Source organism: Pseudopodoces humilis, chromosome 2 (assembly GCF_049639895.1).
Source record: "Pseudopodoces humilis isolate 2021_Gansu_Grassland_sample_001 chromosome 2, ASM4963989v1, whole genome shotgun sequence".
Taxonomy (NCBI): Eukaryota; Metazoa; Chordata; class Aves; order Passeriformes; family Paridae; genus Pseudopodoces; species Pseudopodoces humilis.
Window position 1 is genome coordinate 29,147,294 of NC_142201.1, and position 15,925 is coordinate 29,163,218.

The 15,925-nt window shown below is 38.7% G+C and overlaps 1 long non-coding RNA gene across 1 annotated transcript; it reads right to left on the reverse strand.

Moving 5' to 3' along the window:
• Positions 1–7,448: 7,448 nt before the first annotated feature.
• LOC106629156 (uncharacterized) lies at positions 7,449–11,903 on the reverse strand. Its single transcript, XR_001332316.2, has 4 exons — positions 11,686–11,903; positions 11,223–11,369; positions 10,859–11,099; positions 7,449–8,163 (listed from the first exon to the last, which is right to left on the reverse strand). It is a non-coding gene; the product is annotated as an uncharacterized LOC106629156 (long non-coding RNA).
• Between the last annotated feature and the right edge of the window lie 4,022 nt (positions 11,904–15,925).

The following is a 15,925-nucleotide window of genomic DNA, read 5'->3' on the forward strand; positions in this document are numbered from 1 at the left end:
GTGTCTGCTGCCACCACTCCTGTGTTCAGTCACCTGAAGTTGCTCACCTTCTCTTCTTTAGAGCAGAGCTCTATTTGCTCTCAACCATGTAAGATGGACTTGGAAGATGATCTTTAAGATTCCTTCCAAGCCAAACCATTCATTGATCCTATGATTCTAAGTGTTTACTTTTTTTTGTTTGATCAGCTAGCCCTTCCACTGTGTGAGGATCTCACTTTTTTGGTTCAAACAACAGTTTCTTCCTTCAGTTTTGTGTAGAAACTCTATACAGTTCTCATTGTTTCATCTGGTGGTAAAGCTAAACTTACTGAAACAGAAATTGAATTTTCCAGGGTGAAGTTTCCCTGGAATTGTTTCCTTTTCCATAGTTTTTAGAACCTTTTTCCCCTGTGCTTGCCTTCATCTCCTCCATTTTGGTTCCCATAAACTTGCTCTTATTCACTCCTCAAAGACATGACTGTAGGGTATTCAGTGGTTGCTTATCCCCATATCTGCTTTTGTTCAAGATCCACATTCATTAACTTTATTTCCATTTTGGTTGAAGTAAACATATATTTTAATAGGAATAATAAAATAATATATGTAATGTAAGAAGAAGCTTCAACTTGAAGTTTGAACAATTTCCAAATGAGTGTAAAAAGACTGTCAACTTGATTAAGGGTTTGAAAAAATGTGTGAAGGCATGTTTTTACTTCTTGAATGGTAGATGAAAGCTCTGATCCAGACTCACAGAACTATTACTCTTTTCCAGGTGGGAAGCTTGGATGCTTTTGTAGTAGAAGAGCTTGTTTTCTTCCCTCTTGGTTTCAACACTAATTAGAAGAAAGAGTGGATTCTCATACTGGCTTCTTCCATGTTTTCAGTATCAGGATGAAGAGCTGGCTTGAGCAATGGAGCTCTCAGGTAGGAAAGCTGTGAAATGTTTACCAGCTGATCTGATAATATAAATGGGGAGAAAGCCCTTTATGAGCTAAAGGAGCAAACTTCTATACTGTGTGTTTCTAAGCCTTTGCAAACTCTATTTTAACTGCACAAAATACTTTTTAATCTGCTTTTGCCTTCACTGATTTGATTCAAGTTTGATGTTAAGGTCACTGGCTATATTGGGGAAACTTCATAGGCCATGGAAACTTAAACCCAAAGATTTTTCTAAGTGTTTATCTTCCCAATATGTTTCTTCACAATATATAACTAAATGATAACAGCAATGCTTCAAATTAAGCTGCACAAAGTTTGAAAGTTGGCTGGGAGAATCAGAGAAAGAAGAGTCTTCCAGTAGCCAGTAATGATCAGGAAAACTCTCCACCATGTAGCAAGAGAATAGGAAGCATGCCAGAAACCCGTCGGTCTCAAGGCAATGTAACAACTAATATAGTGGATGTCTAGAAAATTTGATAAATACTAGATAAAATGGTTATTTGTAGAATGTGACACATCACTATATCCATATTCTGATATGTGTCATGACCACACTTTAAAGTTACTCCCCAAAGTACTCTCTGGCACTCATTTTAGAGAAACTAATCACTATGAACTGAATGTACACTTCTGAAAGAACACACACAACAATCAGTACTGCCAAGCTGTGATTCAGGAGCAAAGTATGGATTTTTCACAGAGCAGAGGATCTTTCCTAGACTTTTTAAAAAATTATGTGAATGAATCAATCATGAAATACTAGTAAGATTCCAGTCAGAAAGCAGTAATTTTCCAAATTTCTGCTCTTCTTCCACTGTAGAGCTGTTTTCCTGAGTAGTTTTACCCAATTGTTCATCGGCTGAGTGTACTGTAATATGTGTACACGTTCACATATAATTGGGAAAAAAACATGTCATTGCATCCAGCTGCAGGCATCTGAGGTCTCAGACCTCTGGACCAGTGCCTGTGCTTCTATCAAGACGTCATTGCTCAGAAGTCAGTCAGCACCAAGAAGCCAGACAGAGTTTTGTGTCCTTCAGTATTCAGGAGAAACTGGCCAGGGTGAACTTCAGAACAACACAGTAAGATGTTCCAGTTGGCAATGAAAGGTGTAGCTCCTCTCCCAACACATCAGTCACTGATGTTGTAAGCAGTGACTGTGTCACAGGAGTTAATTCAAAGACTGTTTGGTAATTCCACCAAAGTTCTCCATGGGGCTCTTTCAAATTGTAGTTTAATATAGGTTAATGTGGAAAGCAAGCAAGAAACCCAAATTTATGTCAGAAAGGCTATTATACTTAGTTAAAGCTTGCTACAACTTCCTGCATCACCAAAAGCTACAAATAATTGAAAACACAAACTAGTTCTGAGTCTCCTACACTCTGAACATTCCTACTTTAGTACAACAACAGAAGTCGTGGCCACCAAGATCATCATTCCAGAAAATCTTAAATCTGGGGATGGTTGATTTTCTTGTTATCCAAGTTCAAAGTCCAAATCAAAACTGGCTTCATATCCTACTAAATCCCATCCATTAACGCCCTCTTGTACAAAACTCTCTCTTGGAGAGGACAAGGTAGCAACAGAAGCATAAGGAGAGACAATCATAACAGTGCTTTTAGTATTATTCCTGCAAAGGTACACCAGACCTATTTTTGGACACATGGCAGTAACCTAAAACAGATTCTTGTGTATTGAGATTTGTTCAATCACTCTGTTTGGCATTTCCACACAAAAGAGAGAGAAAGTTCATATTTGATCAGGTGCATACATCTGCACTTAAAGCAAATTTATACTGGATAGAGCAATGGATCTCAGACTGACATTTTGAGTATGTGAAAAGCATGAACATACCAGCTCTCTCAAGAGACAGCTTTTGCAATTAGAATCTGGTTTAAAATAAAAAAATCAATATTTCATTTTTCTTTTTAAAAAAGCTAGAAAATCTTCCACCAGTTCTTCATCATAATCACTTCTTCACATGTTTGCCAGTGCAACTGCTGCTTAAGCAGCTGCAGAGGAGGTCTTGGCAATTATGTGACTGTCGCTGCCACACTTAACCAGGAATGCATGCTAGGAGCACCTTTCTCCTCCTGTGCCACCCAAGCTCACTGTGGATTTCTTCACAGAGTGCTTCTCTTCTATCCTGTGACTCTTTTCCACGCCTCCTGAGAACAGTTGTGGGGAACTTTTCTTTTTGCCTTCAGCACACAGAAGCATTATAGCTTTGTTAATTTCCACTGTGACTAAACAGGCCCAAAGCTTTACCGCATTACTGCTTCAGTAAATCAGCTATCCTTGTATTACTGGCATTACCTGAATGGTTCTGGTTTGAAGCAAAGCAGTTCTCAAGACAGATCTTGGAATGGCTTCAATATTCTCCTTAAAATTTCCTTAAGGTGGAGACAGTTTGTTGGCGCTAAGAAAACTCATCAGAGCCAAAGCAAGTAATGCCTTCACTAGCCAGTAGTTGAGTCATTGAAATGAAAATCAAGTTTCACAATGTCATATCTCTGCCCAACATACATCCACCTCAAGATCTTATCCTGTTTTGTGGGTTAGAGCTCTTGGAGTCAGCAGAAGTGCAACTAAAAAGGCTGTAATTAATTTGCAGTGATGTCTGTAAGATGAATGCAATGGTTTATCCCTCATATATAAGTGTGATACGTATATATATATATACACACAAAGTGAGTTAAATGTTACAACCAAATTTATCTGCTGTTGGAGCAGCTCTCCAACTTCTGCTTTTGCAATTTGCTCATTAGTTTGTACAATGTGTGCTCAGAAATTACTCTTAAATATTGTACAATAAGGGCTGATGTGCAGAAAAGAAACCTGGAACTGTAAGAAAAGGACTTCAAGATTTAGCCTTCTCACCCAGCCAGGAAGGTACAGCACACAATAAATTCTGGCCAAACTGTACAATGGCTGCACGTCTCTCATCAGATTACCCAGTGTCTTGCTAGAATACCACTAAAATTCATAGAATCATAGAATCATAGAATGATGGTTTGGATTGACTGAATGATGGCATGGACACTGTCCACTAGACCAGGTTCCCCATAGCTCCATCCAGCCTGGCAGTGAACACTTCAAGGGATGGGATGTCCTCAGCTTCCCTGGGCAACAGAAAAAAATTTTTCCTAATGTCTAATCTAAACCTACTTTCTTTCAATTTGAATCCATTCTCCCTTGTCCTGTCATTAATTAACAAAAGCAACAAGTAAACTGGAGTAACAAAATGGCCCAAGGAAAGCCGTATAAGACTGTTCATCTTTAAATTGTTAGAAGAACACAAAAAGGATATCCACAATTACAGCAGACCCTGAAATATGGTAACTGCAACAAAAAGAATCTTTAACTTGCAGTGGCTTGAGCTTTGAAAAATAAAACTCTTATCTCAGCAGAAACTAGGGTGTGTTGATGATTTCACTCTAAATTAGAAGGAAGGATTAGTTGCCTTAGAAGCATGTAGAAATTACTGTACTAATGCTTTCTTCTACCACTGTAAAAGCTCAGAACTGTATGAGACAAAGGAAACCAAATTCAGAGCTACTTTTTGTCTCAGCTTTCACATTCCTTTCAGCTAAAAGGCAAGAAAATTGAAGTAGCAGTTGTTTGGAAGGTAATGCTTGTGATAAAATAATTATCTGTAGCAATTGATTTCCCATGACTGGAGCATGAACGCTTTGCCTCTGGAGAGTAATCTGCTATCTTTCTAAGGCTGAACATGAATCACTGTGCTAAGTGCTGCCTCAATGGTTTCCAGAGACTGGGCATAATACTTTGGTTAATATTTTTTTAAAAGTCAATTTTTTTTCTGCTGAATAGTATTTCAGGGTCTTGTGCTGGCATTACCACTGTGCTCTTGCAGATGCCTTGCTCCTGCTAAAGTGTTGTAACAAATAAACAGCATGACCATTGTTAGTAGTTTTTAAGTGATTAGTCATCAGAAGCTTCGTGCACAAGCTAAATATGGCTCTGATGCTAAACTAATTGCAAGGAAGTCTTAGGAAAAGCCTAAGTAATTTGGAGTGCTGAAAATAGCTGGAACTACAACATGCTCATTTACTCAAAAAGTTATGCTTCCTGGTTTCTTTTATTTCTCTATTAAGAACACCTATCCACTATTCTTTATTACATGATCTTTAAGGTCCCTTCCAACTCAAACCATTCTATGATTCTCTGACTATATGTTGTAAAGTCTAAAATACATTTCTTGGCATAGCAATTTGTCTTTTTAACCACTGTGTGTACCAAACCTACCATAAACCTAGGCTGCAAAAATAGGAGCCATGGACAAACAGGAAGGACAATAGAAAGAGTCTGATCAGAAATAAGACGTAGAAATTGGTTTGCAGTTATCTAATTAGCAGTACATGTGGAAGAAGATGAGCAAAATCAAATCACTTTAAACAGAATACTGCTGTGGCTATGTCATGACATAGATTTTTCTCAGTGCCACTATATTAGGTCTAATTAAGATTGATCAGCCTTAAAAAATTGAAATATTTAAAGCCTATGAGGAAGATTTTAATTTCCATTCCTGCATATAAACCAAAACACCTTACCTGTAGCATGCCTGTAATTGATTTTAAGACACTGATCAGAAACAACCATTTTCACAGTGGGCTTTTAGTGATTAGCAGCATTCACAACACATGACACTACCCAGGTGGTTTGGCTTCTTTCCTTTTCCTTACATGTCCTTCAAACACTAACGTTAGTTCAAGGATCATAAGAGTAATTTGAAATTCTCTCATCTTACCCAAAGGAGACCAACTCCTTTCAGCACAACAGTTTGTCCTAAAGCCTAATCTTGTCCTCCAGCCCTCAGCAGGAACTAAAATAGTCTCCACTTTCTTTCTGTCAAGAGTGCCCCCTGCCACACTCTTGTCCTAAGATCTTCCCTCTTCCAATTCCCATTATTCCAATTATAACCTTCCTTTCAGGGCAAGCTCTTCAGACCTTTCAGCTTCCGGGTCTCTCAGATTTTCACAATGCCTTTCTTAAGCACTTAGAGTTCATCTCATCAGACAATCCATCTGTGGCCAGCAAGAATCGTAGGGAGCAGTTCTCTGAACTGCTACTCTCTGTCTGCTTCAAAATTATCTCAGCCGTAGAAATGTATGGCTGTACATTGGATCTGTACTCTGGATCCATATGCTGGGGAAGATGAACCCAGTCCTCAGACCTTCCTGAACAGCCTACAGCATCTCTAGTAAATTCTATGGATTTATTTTAATAACTTGTTTTATGATAATTCCTTTTGTTGGGTCATGTTATAGAAGAGAAGGAAAACAATTTTGTTTGTGTGTTGCTTTATGTTTTGAGATAGTAATTTCTTGTTGCTTCCAGAAGAACTTGTGAGAGCTTTTTTTGTTCTCCTAGGAAACTTACCATTGCCTGAAAGCTGGTAATTCTCCTCAGCCAAAGGAAAGCAAACAGTAATGTGGAATAAAGAAGCAGTTCACGAGCTGTGAGTGCAACCTTTAAAAATGAGTTGGCAAATGCCGACAGTGGTGTTAAGCAATCCCAGCTTTCACTAATATTGTTTTCTCCCTTGGAGACATTCACTATGTGTGTTTTCATTGCTATAAAACACAACTAGACCACAGATGTAAATTGGCTTTTGAAGATAAGGGGGGGCAAGAAAAAGAAAAAGAAAAAATAACAGTCAAACAAACTCCAATACTGTTATTTTCAAGAGCCATAGGAGCATTTCTGCTCACTTTCATTACAGTTTTTTCCTTTTCCCTGTTGGCAATCACTCAAGGACTATCTCGCTATAGCAAGAGGAAAGAACCTTGTGTGTATGCTTTTTCATGTTTTTTTCCCATGATCCTTGCTCAATTGTGTTAGCAACTGACTTGTGATATGAAAGTTACGGTAAAATACTGGTGCTCTGCTTATTGAGTTTTTTTGCATGGATAATATTTTGCCTGGATTTTGATAATCAAACCTAGGTCTCCACTCACAGTAAATACAGCTGCAGATGGCACAGTAAGCTGCTACATTCCAAAATAACAGAAGTTCATTCTGAAATTCTTTGAATTCAAATGTTTTTCTTCTCTAGCTTTCCATGTACACTTTCTGTCCTATATATTTTCTCTAGATTCGGTGTGAGTGCCTGCAGAGATGAGCACTGCAGCAGTTCCTTTCTTGGGGGTTACCTGACTCATGGGTGTGTAAATATGGTGACTGTGGCATTCTCAGGATTTGGCAGCACACAAGAACACAGAGGTCAGGAGTTCTGTGAATTTCTTTGCTACACATTACAACAAAACTTTTACTAATAGTAGTAAAAACAAATATAAATATATGCTAGAAAACACTAGAAAATTACTATGAAAACAAGTATATATATTACCAGAGTGTGAAAAACAAGGTTCACATGTTTTTATATAGAATTTAAAAGTTTAATAGAAAGACAGTTAGGAGATAAAAATAAAGTATGCAGATACAGCTGGGTGTCTTTGCATTCAGCCAAGAGAGCACACCTTACTAACAAAGGATTGTCCCTTAAAAAGAGGATCCTATTACATATTCATAAATTCTTATACATAATTCAAACATTCCTCTTAAGTTTTAGATGTTTCTTTGTTTAGTTTTTAACTCACCCCCTTCCCAATAAATCAATCTTCTTGGCTCCATTCAGTCTCCCACTCTCCAATAACAGAGGTGCAATAAATTCTTTTCCTGGAGGACTTGGAGGACTGCTGTTTTCATCTGGACAAGATAATCTAAGAATGCAGGGGTGTCTCTAACCATCTTTTTCAGTCTTTGGGTTATACAAAAAAAAGTAGTTTTTGCTTTAATACTATGCCATAGCTCAACATATATGTATTATACCACTATTTCTACGTTTCATCAATAACAGAAATAGAAGGAACTATATTAATACAATGAAGTTTTCTAACCTTATACATTATACCTTATACATATATAACATTCATTTTAATATTTGCAAAAAGCCAATATTAAAATATGTATCTATAACAAGAGTAAAGCAAATATAGATATATTTGAAGTTATTGCAGAATTCCAATGAGTGAAACAAGGACATACTCACAAACTTTCACCTGTGTGCATGCCTATAAATATATTAAGCAAGGTGCTACCAGTATTACAGTCACCAAATCATTCTGAAGAGTGGGTCTAATTGACAATGGAGAAGAAGTTTTACTTCAAAGATCATCCGTATGCATCCCCAGCAAGGGCCCGGTCTGTCTGGGAAATCACCTGCAGAGAAGTTCATTTTGAGTAGTCAGCAAGTTACTTTTTATACCTTTATGGCATAAGTATGTGTGTGTACGACATCAGTTCCTACAACAGTTGTTACTGACTCCTGTTTTCATGGAAGGTCAGTTTCTTTGTCCTGCACCCATCAGGGATTCTTTGTTCTGCTGACTGCTCCCCATCAAGGAAGTTTGACTGAGTTTGTCAGGGTCTGAGTTTATCAGGCATGTCTTGGAGCTCTCACTAAGAAAGTGTGTTTCTTTGTTGCTGTTTGCTGGATTGCCTTTGTGAGGGCTGCACTCAGGTGCCTCAATGGTCAGAACTTCCATTTTGGTCAGAACTTCTGCGCAGTGAAGTGGAGGAGAGAGAGGAGCATGCAAAGGCAAAAGGTGCAAGGTGTGGAGTCCACACAGGGGTCTCCCTGGGCAAAAAGTACTTCGGTTCACCAACAGGTGTGCCTGGCTGAAATCAGCCTTGCTCTGCAAGCCAGGAGAACTGTGCAAGGCTATGTCTTTTCAAAGACTAAGGAGTCTAGGCCGTGTCTTATCAGGAATTAACAGTCTATTACCCAGCCTGAGCTGGGTATACACAAAGCTAAAACAACTAATCAGTGTAATGTTTAATGCTGGTAAACTTAGAGGGTTAAGATTAAATTTAAGAATGTATTTTATATTCAACTATTTTCCTCACCTCTTCCTGGTGTATCAAGTTACTTCATGCCCCAGGTAAAGTACCAGGCTCCAATATTGTACAAGTTTTAGAAACAAAAGTGAACATACCTCCCATATGCATCCTGCATTCAAATATTTCATAGTGAAAACAGGTGAAAATCATTTAAATAATTTGACTTCTCTCCACAGCAGCTGAAGCCTTTTTTTCTTGAAATGTCAAGGAAAAATAGAGGGTGATAGTATAGGAAGGTTGAAATCTTCCTGCCTCCCAGCATCCTACCAAAGAAACAGCTTCCTCTGAAGCGTCCAGACCTTTCTGCTGCAAAGTGTAGAGCTTAAATTAATACTATAGAAAGCAACAGAAATTCAGGTGCTGGAGTGTCTTAATTATACACCTTTCTGATTCTAGTGTCTCTCGCCTTTTTAACTGAGCTTAATCATTGATGTATTACTTATAATCATCCTTTTTATAATATTGCATCCCACTCACATCTTGTCCCATTATGCAAAGCAGGGCACAAACATCTGTGATTTACACTTTTGCCCTAAAGGGCATGGGATACATGTAAAATTAAAAGATATTACCAAGAGATTTATATGGGAGGACAACCTTGGTAATAACAATAAATGAGGACTTTGGTATGGTCTCCCAAGGGAGACAATGCAGTGTGTTCCAAATCCCCTGTTCTCAGATAAACCTCTTTATGTTTTGATAATTTTAATTTCATAGGAAGTATTACTGTGGCAACCTTTGTCTTAGACCTTCAAAGGTTATCAGATCAGCCAGACTTACATAAAGACAAGAAAAAGTTGAGCAGGACCTACATGGACAGCCTTCTCAAAAATTTGGTATTATCATGCTGAGTGAATGGCAAGAAGAGAGTTTTTATTAGTAGGAAGAAAGGAGGGCGAGTCAGATTTCTGAAGCGACATCTAAAAGCAAGATTAAGAGAAGTGAACTATTATTACAATGTATGGCAGGGCTTGCTTGCAAGTAGAGAAAGGTTTCTTCATGATTTCCTGCAAAAGACCAATCTAGAGTTTTGAGAACATGTTTGTGACAAACATTTGAACTGGAATCCTTACTCAAATTCGTCATTCAATGTTCATCGTGCTGCTGAGCGAGGGGGTGGAGCAGCATGAACAGCAGCCACAGCTTTGACTCAGAGGTTAACCACTGTTTTATGAGTGTAGCTGGAGAGAGAGAAACGTGTCACTCTTTCCATTTTTGTTCATTTCAATGGAACTCTCTGGACTTGGGGGCCAGGGTGTTATTGGTTGTCTACATGAAGTATCAAAAACCTATTAGATAATCAGGAGGACCAAGTGGGAGCAAATATTGTTTGAGGAATCCCGACCTTATTTACAGGATTCTAAGCAATCAAAATGGGATTGTCATTGATGTGGGTTTTGGGGGACTTTTTGTCTATCCTTTTGCAAAGAAAGCTTGTGACAGTAACCTCGTAACCTCCAGTTAGCTAGTTGCTTTCTTTCATGCCATATAATTGCTATCTTTTACTGATTTTATGAAATCCACTTTTGCTGATTTTATTAAATCAACTTTTGCTGATTTTGCTTTTTGCAATACTCTGCAATGATTTCAGACCCATCTCATTCAGCACTGCTCACAGCAGCCTTGACATTTGTCCCACTCAAAGTAAGCACACTGAAATGGCAAAGGGCGATGCCTGTGAGATTGAGCAATACAATCAGTCTAAGAGAACATGCTGACCACGTCAAAGATTTCTCCTTTGGGGCATTCCCTAAAACTGGTCCTAAATCACTGTCTGAGAGGCTTTTAGCTTGACCAGAGCATGATGTAGGAGGAGACAAAAACCTGGACCAGGGTCTAGCATTTAACTGGAGTCACACTTGCAGTTTGAGCTGATAGTAGTGTAAGCTATTAAACTGGTAATATAAGCCTCTCATGAGTGCTAAGGATGGAGTTTGAAAGTGAATTAAAATGGACAAAGCAGCTGTGCTTTTTCAATGCTTTTTTTTTAAATGCATTAAAAAGTTCAACTTACTGTAACGAGCAGTTCCATCTACACATCCAGAGTGGCCTCTCCAGGTCAAAGAGTAGCCACTCTTTTCAGAACTGGGAAGGTGATACTGTGCAAGGAAGCATCTTGGATCTTCCATCCTTGGAGCAAACAGGAGCAGCAGTTCTGAGCTCTGAATGCTCCCAGCCTCCTTATGGCCTCCCTTATGCCACCAGGTGATGAGTAAACTTCACATCCTCTTGATTTCAGTTTCCTGAGCTTCAGCCTTAAGTGGGGGAAGAGGAATCAAACCACAGCATATTGTTGGGGTTTTTTTCCTTCAAGGACACACCAAGGGTGGAATTTCACATTACATGCAGGCAAACTGGAAACAGTAATTTTTGCTCACGTGATTCAACCGTAAGTGCTCTCTTTATTTCCCCAGCCTTCATCTCTGCATTGTTGTTGCTGTGATGGTCAGAAGCATTGCAGGGAACAGTTGCAGGGTGATGGCATACTTGGGTGGAGGAGCAAACAAGACAAAGGATAGAAAGGACTGCAAGGGAAAGAACAGAGCTAAACGAAAGAAGCCAAATTTGTACTTTAGTTACACTGTCTCAAACATAGCTCTTATTGTAGAACAGACTTTATCTCCATTTTCAGAAAGTTAAGTGCACAGATTCAACAAGTTACAAAACTTGGGTTTTCCCTTGTTTATTTACTTAGCAGAAGCTAATCAAAGCTTTTTTTGCTCTGTTCAAGAGCAGCTTTTCAAGGACATGGTTCAGTTTGCTGAAAACATTATAAATCTGACATACTTTTATGCCAACCAGGTGAGGTTGTTTGCCAACCAGGTGAGGTTGTTTACCAACCTCAAATACATCCGGTGAGGAAGGGAAGGAGCATGATTAGCAGGCTGTGTCCCAGTCAGAGGAGGTCTCCTGGCCTTCTAAAAGATTCTGGGCCTGGTACGTTCCTTCCTGGACCTCCCCATGACCTTGCTATCCATCCCAGCTGTTAACCTCAGAGGTTAATCATCAGGAAAGCCACAGTAGAGAAGGGAAAAGAAACATTGTGAGCAAGGCAGAGTTGTATGATGGCATTGATAGACTGCTGTGAAGGAGCTACTATTTAGGGAAGCTTTCAGAGGGTTACACAAAGGCAGTCATGTCTGTCACATCAAATATTGGACACAGTAGCAATCAGTGCTGCACTAAGGCAGTTCAGACTGCAACTGGAACATTTCTCTAAAGGTGGCAGCACACTGTACTTGGTCCTCTGTGGTTTGCCAGGCTTCCTGCCTCTCCTTGTAACACTCAATAAAGGAAGAACTGCCATGGTCATAAACAATAAAATTATCATCAGTACTTGCAGATGTTGCAAATTTGAATTTTGTTTAAGTGCTTTATCAATTTTTTTCAGCTCAACATTTTCAGATATTTGACAGTATTTGTCAATCTAAGTCAAACAGGATGCCAATTTCCTGGTTATCTACAATAGATACAAGTTAGTTCACAGCTATGCTCAACTCTGGGCCCACATATGCAATATGAATGTGACCCATGTGTGGACTAGCAGCTGGGACCCATGGGCAGATGCTACTTTTCATTCCTAAAGCCATATTGCTCAAGCATCCCTCATTCTGAAGAGATGGGAGCCACTTGTGGTCCGTGAATTTAATGTATCTCATCTTTGCTTAAATTTTTAAGCATTCATTATTTCATAATAAGTAAATATTATTTCATAATAATTTCATAATAAATATTTCAAAATAATTTTATTGTTTAGTTGATAATAAGTTTCTTGATGCTAATTTATCTGAGATAGGTAAGTTTTATGGTGTGGTCTTTTTTCTTTTTTTTTGTCAGTGTTGTCAGCAGCTATAAAGAGCAAAAGACACATTCTTGTCTCCCAATCCCCATATACCTGTCTCCTGCCAATTCTCCCCATGTTGTTTCTTTCTTCCTACAAAAGTGGCTAATACTAGTCTCCCTGGCTAGACAATCTTCACCTGTTTCAAAAATTTATTCTCTTTATCAGATTCTCTTTCCTACCCACTTTTTGTTGTTGTTGTTGTTGTTATTCCTTCAAACTGCTCACCAGAATATGAATCACTTGCTCCTAATCCAATTTTAATGGGAGTTAGTTCTCTTCTCAGTCTTAGGCTCCATATTCAGTCTGCCCCAGTTCTCCTACTGTGCAGGCACACCTCTCAAACTCTTCTTTGAGATTCGCCATGTGCTTCTTTCTTTCACTTCTTTCCCTCTGGCATAGGTGTAGGTCCCTGTGCACTCAGGGAAATTAATTCCTGCTGCCCATTTTCCAGCTGTGGGATTAGCACAAACATCTGAGAAGAGACCATGTTTACTTCTCTTAGTAGTAGCTGTCAGCTGGATTGTCATATGACTCGAACCTCCAGAGAGTGGCCCAGCTTAGCTCAGTGATGAGGTTTCTCTTCACTCGGGTTTCAAGCCAGCATATGTTTTTTCTTCAGAAATTCAAGTCTATCAAGTGAGCAAAGGAATCGGGGTGGGGGACTCTCTCTCTGGTTTGCATTCCACAGTTTATTTCTGTGAAGGGGAATCCAAAGGACGAGAGACAAAGGATTTGGGGTCTGGGGGGTCTCTTTTAACAGGGTTTCTTGGAGGGGAGGGAACATCAGAGAAAGACCCAATTATTTTTCTCAGTTAGTACATCTTACAAACTTTCTACAAATCAAGGTTACACACACCAAGATAAGAAATAACAGACACCAACTTCTTCAAATGCCCACAAAGGTGTAGGAGTATTCTCCACAGAGGGGCAGAGGGGGAGAGAGGTGGGGCTTGGTTTCCTGGCAACACAGGGGGGAAAGAAAGGGAAGGCAAGGTAAGCATGCCCTCTTAGCTTCCATAGCTCAGAGGCATTCTGGGACAGGAAAAACAGAGTTACAAACCTCCGTGTTGGAAAGAAGGGCTCTCTTCTCCCAACCCCGTGCTTTCCTGGGCTAAAGAAACTTCAAGCAGCTGGAAATGCCAGCAGGGTCCTCTCTTTACTCTATCCGGCCTCTCGCCGTGGGGCTGAGGAGAGAAACTTCAGTAACCATGGTAACTTGACGCCAGGTAAACAATAGGAGAAAGAGAAGTGGGGGGGGAAATCACAACTAAAAGAAGGGGAAAAGATATATTTCAAGCTATCAACTACTAACATAAACCAACTTAACATTCTAACTCTACCACAACAGTCATGTAGTAAATACAAGGAGATGTTCAATTTTCTTCTTAGACTGAAGAGTTCTGTTGCTCCACAGACTTGTTCTGTCTCTCAGCACTGAAAGACACAAAGCAATGGACCATGTTCACTAAGGCTGAAATCTTGAGAACTGTAGGTTGCTAAACCTCAAGACTCTCTTGAACACCATATTGGCCAATTTTCCATTTTGTATAAAAGCAGCAATTTGACATTTAACATCTGACATCATCTCACTGTATTTCTCAAATACATTCCATAACTGAGCTAACAGCACTGACTATTTTATGTTTTTGTTTCAAAGTTCCTAATTTCTCATAATGATGAAATCAAGATTAAACAAATCAGAGAAGAAGAATGGTAAGGCAAACCTGAGGCAAAAAAACGAAGAGGGGAAAAGAAGTGTTTTGAACCTGTAAATAATTGAGGATATGAGCGGAAAAATGGCCATGTGTGCATAGCTTTATCAAAGAAGCAATATAAAACATAGAGAAATAATAAAGAATTGGCAGAAACAAAAAAATTGTTTAAGGAATTCACAGAAAAAGGTATCATAAGAAAAAGAAAAACCCAAAACATTCAAAATTTCATAAAAAATAGCTGAATATATGAAAGATGAAAAATGTAATTTTATTTTATGATTATAAAAATAAAAGAGTAAAGTGGAAAAAAACAGAGGAGAAGGAAAGTGATAACTGCAAAAGGAACATTGATGATGTTTCTGAAGTGTTTCAAAGTATTGCCATAAAGCTGCAACTTTCTAAGAAGACATCAAAGGACATGCTTGAAGAGGAAGTGAGGCATGTGCCTTTGTGGTTTGCTGACCCAATTAGTGATGAAAATTGTCTTGATTTAGTAAGCAGGATACATGCCTTTATAAATCACTGTCTTAAATATAATCAGCAGTTTACCCATTTTAACAACAGAGCTGTGATTCTTTGATGCTTGGTTGTACTTTCTGTTGAAGAAAGCTTGTTGGGGTATTTTTCTCATACAGGGTGCTAAGCAAGCTAGTATTTTTGTATAAGTGCCCACTTCACAATGTCTGTACTAAAAATAATAGACTGTTTTCACTAGGTGAAATGCTTTGTGAAGTCTTACAGATCAGATTCAGTGTTCATTTTGTGTAGGTCAGTATTGAATAAACAGCTGAGCCATCTTAAAATACAAATGGTTTCTTACCTTAATTTTACAAGAAAATGCAGTGAAGTATGCCATCATTTAGTCTAAACTCAGGAGGACAGCAAAGGTCTGCTCAAAAGGATTAAAAAGTTCTTCCTTTGCCTTCCAGTGAGCATAAGGTCAAAGCTGCATGATTAAAACAAAAATAGTCATTTTAATCTGGAATTTGTTTTCATAATTACATAAAATCACATTATATAATAGTTTTTGGCAATCAAATGAGATCATTTTTGTACAATATAAAATGCAGCTGTTCAGCAGAGAGGGATTTTGTCCAGGCCATAACAGGCACTACTTAAATCATGCAGTGACATTGCCAGTATTCAACTACTTTGGGCTAAACTTTGAAACTTGTGTCTGAAATGATTGTCATCATCCCAACCCTTATACATCCTTTTCCTCTCTCTTTCATGCCTCACAATTTATAAACCCATGCATAAATTAGAAATATTTCTAAGTCAGTTAGAAGTTGGAAACTGTCATTTTCACTCTATGAGTGAAGCAAATATGAGCAGCTAAGGTTGTTTTGACATTTCTGGATAGTGCTGGCTTAACCTCTTCACATTTCTCTCCCTCATTTCCAGGCAATTGGAAAAATATATAACAATGAAGGGATGTGCTGAAGGTTCCTGTTTTATCTTCTTCTTCTGTGTGTGGCTGGGAAGAGGAAAAGATGCTGCCAAACCATCTTCCTCTGTTGTC